At 52.9% G+C, this 7,291-nt stretch overlaps 1 protein-coding gene across 1 annotated transcript in view; it reads left to right on the plus strand.

The window, feature by feature from the left end:
- The first annotated feature begins 4,925 nt into the window (after positions 1-4,925).
- LOC121934154 overlaps positions 4,926-7,291 on the plus strand; it is a 57,790-nt gene continuing 55,424 nt past the window's right edge. Inside the window, exon 1 of the mRNA XM_042474288.1 lies at positions 4,926-5,899. The gene's annotated coding sequence lies outside the window, so the exon portion shown is untranslated. The remainder of the gene's footprint in view (positions 5,900-7,291) is intronic.

Genomic DNA, 7,291 nt, shown 5'->3' on the forward strand with positions numbered 1-7,291 from the left:
CACTCCGAGGACGAAGACATGGCCCGTAGGCAGGAAGCACCGGACCTCTTCCTCGACACCCAGACGGGCCGATACTTCATGTCCGTCACGAAGGAGGTGGCCCTCAAAGAGTTCACCAGGCTCAACCCCTGTCCGGCTGAACCACAGGAGGACACGTCTGCCGGGTCGATTCCGAGTGTCTCCGTGATGGAGAGGCCTCCATCCCCGCCTCGCCGACGCTCGCGCTCCTCGGCGGGCCCCATCCCGGTTTGGCCAAGGTCCCAAGTCAGAGTGGTGGACACTCCCCTCTCCTCTGACTCGGATTCTGAAGATGAGCCCTTGCCTCCGTCCGAGGTGCCCTCGGAGGAAGATGACCTCTCGGTGTCGGCTTCTCCACAGAGGATGCACAACCCGGAGCCGTCTTCCCCATCCGACGACGTCCGTTCCTTCAGTGAGCACGTCGTCAAGATGGCCAGGGCCCTCGACATCGAGCTCGCCTTCCCGGATGACGACGCTCAGGATCTGGTAGAACGTCGGGTGCACGGACGGGTGCCTACTCCGCCTTGCCTCCCCCTGCTTCCGTCACTACAGACCATAGTCCAAAGGTCTTGGGCCTCCCCGGCCTCCCTGTCTGCTTCGTCCCGCAAGGTGGAGTCACTCTACAGGGTCGCCCCGGCAAGCTGTTCCTGGTTGGCCGACCACCCCAGGCCGAACTCGGCGATTGTTGAGGGAGCTCAACACAGCTTCGTCCCGAAGCAGGCTACCTCCCCTGTCGACCAGGAGGCTAAGAAAGTTGATGGCCTGGCCAAGAAGGCCTACTCAGCTGCGGCCCTTGCGGTGAAGGCCATCAACTATGCCGCCTGCATGGGGGCCTATATCCAGACCCTCATGGAACGGATCTCCCCCCTCATCCCGGACATCCCGGATGAGGTCCAAAGACCTCATCCGGTCAAGGTCAGGGACGAGACCCACTCCATCGGAAGTTGGCTCATCACCACTTCCAGAAACATGGCTGACTGTGCAGGGAGGGCCATGTCTGCATCGATGGCACTCCGACGACACGCCTGGTTGAGGGCCTCGGACCTCAACCCCACTGTCAAGGCAGCCATCGAGGACATGCCGCTCGACGGGACCAGGCTCTTCCATGCCGAGACCGACGACTGCCTGAACAGGAAGTTCAGGATGAAGGTGGCGGCGAAGAAGCATGGCATGTCCTCTGCACCTGCTTTGCCATTCCAGAAGCGTCAGCGCCCGTGGCAGCCGCAAGGTCAGTCACAGGGGACCTTCTCCCGGGATCGGCAGTCCCAACAACAGGGCTCCCAGAGACGTCGCTACCCCTCGCAGTCTTCCTCCTCCTCTGGCCGTCGCAACTTCCCGCCTCGGTACTGCAAGTCCCGCCGGCAGGACACCGACCAGGGGAAGAAGAGAGCCTGAAGGGACGCAGCGCGCTTCGTCTCTCCTTTACCCCCCTTCTTTTTGGACATTTTGAGGCCCTTTGCTAACACCTGGACCTCAATAACATCGGACTCGTGGGTTCTCAACATCGTCCGTAGGGGGTATGCCCTCGAGTTCCAAGAGCTCCCTCCAACTGGAGCCTTCATGTCCACTCCCCCCTCGGACACCCTTCTCGATGAAGTGCGCACCTTGCTTGAAAAGGGGGCAATCTCCCCTTTGCTGCCCGACCAATGTTCTAGGGCCTTCTTCTCCAGGTACTTTACGGTACCAAAAGCGGATGGGGGCATCAGGCCCATCCTGGACTTGAGACAATTGAACTTGTTCCTTGAGTACCGTCGCTTTCGGATGGTAACCTTGGCTTCCATTCTGCCTCTGCTCTGCTAGGGCCTGTGGTTCGCGACCGTCGACCTGAAGGACGCCTACTTCCACATCGGGATTCGAGAGTCCCACCGAAGATTCCTCGCCTTCGCTGTCGGCTCCACCTCGTACCGCTACAACGTCCTTCCCTTCGGCTTGGCCACGGCTCCACGGGTCTTCACAAAGTGCATGGCACCGGTGGTGGCATACCTCCATCAAAAGGGCTTCATGATCTTCTCGTACCTGGATGACTGGCTGTTTGCCGCCGAATCCCAGCAAGAACTGCAGGAGGCAGTCTCGTTTGCCTTGCACCTCTTGGACTCCCTCGGGCTGGTCGTCAACAGAGAAAAGTCCCACTTCACACCGGCCAGGCAGGTCAAGTTCGTCGGGGCCATCCTCGACTCCGAAAGATGCTCCGCCTTTCTCCCTCCAGACCGTTTCCAGGCCTTGACAGCGTCGCTCAGGCCTTGCATCTCCCACAGAAGGGTGAGGACCAGAGATGTCCAAGTCGCCCTGGGCCACATGGCATCAACGACGTTCGTCACGCCATGGTCAAGGCTTCGCCTTCGACCTCTTCAGTCCTGGTTCCTCTCGGTCTTCTCCCCGATGGAGGACCTCCCGTCCAAGTGGCTCACGGTACCAAGACCGGTAGCGGCTTCCCTGAGATGGTGGTTGGACTGCCGCAACGTCTGCACCGGAATGCCTTTTCATCAGCCCCAGTCCCAACTAACTCTGACAACCGATGCATCCCTGGAGGGATGGGGCGCTCACCTGCTCGACTTGGTCGTCAAGGACAGGTGGTCCACACAGGACAAGCTCCTCCACATCAACGCCCTGGAGATGCTGGCAGTGGAAAAGGCATTGAGGGCGTTCGAGTTCGCCGTCACAGACAAGGTGGTCCTCCTGAGGACAGACAACACCACCGTGATGTATTACATCAACAAACAAGGAGGCACCAGATCCAAGACCCTGCTCGACCTTACGCTCCGCATCTGGCACTGGTGCATTCAGAGACGCGTCTTTCTCCAGGCGATTCACCTTCCCGGAGAAGACAACGAGTTGGCAGATCGCCTCAGCAGATCTCCATCGGTATGCCACGAGTGGAGGCTCCATCCCGAGACGGTCAGCGACCTCTTCGACCGGTGGGGAACCCCCCGGATCGACCTCTTCACGACCAGGTGGAACAGCCACTGTCCCCAGTTCTGCTCCAGGAAGCGGATGGACGGATCCCTCGGAGACGCATTCGCCTTCCTTTGGACGGGAGAGCTCTTCTACGCCTTCCCTCCGTTCCCTCTCATTATCAGGGTGGTGTCCAAGATGACAATGGACCACTTGCATGCGATCCTGATCACCCCGTGGTGGCCGAGACAGCCCTGGTTCGCATCCCTTCTCCACCTCTCCAGGAGATGCTTCCTCCGCCTCAACCTTCGCCCGGACCTGCTCTCGACCCAGGACGGACGGATCCTCCACCCGGACATCGAGAGCCTGCCGCTGGTAGCCTGGAGGATACAGCCCTGACGGCCCTACCTGAAGCAGTAAGGACGGTGATCCTGGCTGCAAGAAAACATTCTACCCAGCGGTCCTATGCCCTGAAATGGAAGAGATTTGGCTTCTTCCTCGACCGAAAGGGCTTGTCTCCTGCTCAGGTGTCTACTCCAGTGGTGCTGGAGTTTTTGATGGCGCTTTTGGATGAGGGGCTGTGCCTCGCATCCATCAAGTGCTATTTGTCTGCCATTTGTGCCAAGTACCAATTTGGGGGGAGGGTTTCCTTCTTCAAGGACCCCTTGGTGAAGGGATTCCTTAAGGGGTGTGCCAACCTGTATCCTCCTGTGTCGGTACCGCCACCGGCTTGGAGCCTGGAGGCAGTACTGTCCGCCCTCCAATCCAAGCCCTTTGAACCGATGGCCACAGCGGACTTGAGACTTTTGACTTGGAAAACCGCTTTTTTTGTGGCCATCACCTCTGCCCGCCGTGCGGGCGAACTCTGTGCCTTACAGAGGGACCAGCCCTTTCTGAGGTTCCATAAGGACAAGGTGGTCCTCCGTACAGACATTACCTTCTTGCTGAAGGTTGTGTCTGCTTTCCACATGTGTCAGGACATTGTGTTGCCCACTCTCGCATCCAACCCGACTTCGGATGCGGAGCGACACCTTCATTCTCTTGACGTCAGAAGAGCACTGGCGTTTTATTTGGACAGAACTGCTGCCTCCAGTCGGTCTGAGAGACTTTTCCAATGCTACTCAGAACCGAAGAAGGGGTTGCCTGTGTCTGCGCAGAGGTTTTCCAAATGGGTGGCCAGTACCATCCACCTCTGCTGTGAACTGTTGGGCAAACCTCTCCCTGGCAGGGTTCGGTCCCACTCCACAAGGGCAATGTCAGCATCCTCCGCATTCCTGTCGGGGATTCCTTTGGAGGACGTCTGCAAGGCTGCTGTCTGGTCCCAGCCACTGACTTTTATAAAGCACTATAGGTTGGACACCAGAGCCATCCGAGACGCAGCTTTCGGGAGGGCTGTGTTGGTTTCAGGGCTGCATTGATTGCACTACTGATGGTTTGTGTTTAGCACTTATTTACATATGCCACTGTTTGCATTCTGTTGAATGTTGGTTTGCACAAATTCTATGGGACTGGTCTTGCACGACCTCTTGCTCCCTTCTCAGGTTAAGCAATGTTATTGCTATGTTTGTCTTTTGCATGAACAAAAAGACTGACTCTTTTTATGGTTCAAGTTGTTTTATTGTTGCAATAAATATACCTTTGGTTTACCATAGCTTTGGTTTCAGGACACTCCCTCCGCCGCATACCTAAGCTTGTCAGTCTAAACCCATTTGTATGATTCGCAGAGACCACGAAGAAGAAGGACAGGTTGCTTACCTGTAACGGTATTTCTTCGAGTGGTCATCTGCGAATACATACAAATCCCACCCGTCCGTCCCCTCAGTGTCCTGCTCTTATTGGCTCTTTCCATCGCCTGCTTGGCGGAAAAATTGCGGAACTGGGGAAAAGAGCGGGAAGGCAGGGGCCTTATAACGGGTGGGCGGAGTTACCGCCAAAAAGTTTCTATATGTTGCAAAGTAAACTTTGCCCAGTGATTCCAGTAGGTTCCGAGCAGCACTGCGCAGGCGCAGTGAAACCCATTTGTATGTATTCGCAGATGACCACTCGACCGAATACCGTTACAGGTAAGCAACCTGTCCTTCGACACCTTCCATTGGCTAATATGAACCATCTCTCCTGAGTTAACCCTTCCTATAACCTAGACGCAGAAGCCTTGCAAGAGTCATGACTGCTGGGAAATAACTCTTGATAGCTTTAGGAACAAAGAGGCTCTTTGTTCCTAAAGCTATTGAGAGTTATTTCCCAGCAGACAGGGTCCTAACCGTTTGTATTCTGGGTTAAGCTCCTCCTATTCGCTCCTGTAGTGATAATTGGGACTATAAGCTGCTAAAAAGGCTCAGTTCCTCACTCCTTAGACATCTGTGCATGGAAGTAAGAGGGAAGTGACTATAGAAAAGATGTTCTGAACAATTGGAAAAGGAATGCCACGAGGTCACTTTGTAGAAGAGACAGGAATTGTGATTAGAATTCTTCAGTTACATTTCATTGATGGTATGATGACATCTCCTTGGTCATACATTCCTCTTATACTGCATAACCCATCTGCCAGAGGTAGAGGGCTGGGCAGTGATTATTTCTCATAATATTATAATACTAAGTTTCTCTGCTGCTCTGGATAAAGGAATAATAATAATAAATAATAATAAAATTTATTTATGTTTCCTCGCCTCTCCCGGTGGATCGAAGTGGAGTTACAGACTAAAATAGAAGAGTCCTTCATTGTTCATTGAAAATTCTAGCAGCCTACATTTACTCATTGGAAATATTTCATATTTCCAGAAGTGGTGGGGTGGAGGAATATACATATAGTGTGTGATGAAGGAGTAAGATACTGTGTGTGAATAAACAGGTCAAGTACCATTAATGTCTCCATGTAATTAATACTATTTCAGCGCATTTAAAGCCATTTATATTACCTTGTTCACTGTTTTTACTAATGTCTTCATCTTCATTTTGTTTCTCTAGCTGCGTCTGCAAAGAAGAGAGCCAGGTAGGTAACAAAGCACAGTAATGTAATTTAAACATTTACTTGATCTGGATCATTTTTTCTTTTCCAATTCAGTTCAGAAACTACAGTTTACAATTAAGAAGAAATTACTGTACTTGATCACTCCTCCCAAGAAACCCGATGCTTCTTAGATAATTGATCAGCTCTGACTAACCAGCTAAGGGTCAAGATGTTCATTGTCGTTATCTCCAAGATAGTTTTCTGAGTTTAAAATCCTGGCCTTTTTGTTGCTACAATTACTTGACTGTCAGGCAAAAACCTGAACTAAGAAGAGCACTTATATTGCTAGCACTGTTTCTAATATGCTGTTTATTCCCTGAATTGTACAGTTGAAACCTTTGATCGTGGTTAGTCACAGTTGATCACGTGCTCGCTATTTGTTTGAATTCTTCTTTGGGGAATTCCTGCTTTGGTCAGGACTCACCTGGAATACTGTGTCCAGTTCTGCGCCCCACAATTCAAAAAGGTTGTGGAAAAACTTGAGCGTGTCCAAAGGAGGGCAACTAAAATGGTGAATGGTCTGGAAACCATGCCCTATGAGGAACAACTTAGGGAGCTGGGGATGTTTAAGCCTGGAAAAGAGGTTAAGAGGTGATATGATTGCCTTGTTTAAATACTTAAAAGGATGCCATATTGAGGGAGGAGCAAGCTTGTTTTCTGCTGCTCCAGAGACTAGGACCTGGAGCAATGGATACAAGCTCCAGGAAAAGAGATTCCACCTCAACATTAGGAGGAACTTCCTGACAGTAAGGGCTGTCATCCTTGGAAGTCTTCAAACAGAGGCTGGATGGCCATCTGTCGGTTATGCTTTGATTTGGATTTCCTGCCTGGCAGGGGGTTGGACTGGATGACCTTGTGATCTCTTCTAATTCTTTGATTTTGTGTTTCTAGTTATCTAAGAAGCATCTAGTTTCATGGGAAGAGTGATCAAGTAGTTTCTTGTAACTTGCAGTTTATTTTTCTGAGACATCTCAAAATCACCACCAGGTATCTATTCAGCCTCCCTGGGACTAGAATTCTATTACAGTCGGCCCTCCTTATATGCGGATTTGCCATCCGCGGATTTGAGCATCTGCGGATGGCAAATTGGGAAATTATCCCCAATGGCGTCGCGTGTCGCCATTGGGGACAATTTCCTTCTCCTCCCTCCCTTCCCACGCTTCCCTCCTCGCCTCCCTCCCTTCCCCTTCCTTACCTTCTCGGCGCAGCGGCTTGGTCTCCGACGCCGCCGCTGCGGTCGAAGCCGGGTGGCAGCGGCGGCGGCGGAGGCCAAGCCTCGGCTTCCTTGCCGCCACCGTGCAAGGGCGCGATGGCGGTGCTGGAGGCCTCTTGGCCCCCAACAGCACCGCCACCGGGCCTTTGCCACAGCGGCGG

Source organism: Sceloporus undulatus, chromosome 6 (genome assembly GCF_019175285.1).
Source record: "Sceloporus undulatus isolate JIND9_A2432 ecotype Alabama chromosome 6, SceUnd_v1.1, whole genome shotgun sequence".
Taxonomy (NCBI): Eukaryota; Metazoa; Chordata; class Lepidosauria; order Squamata; family Phrynosomatidae; genus Sceloporus; species Sceloporus undulatus.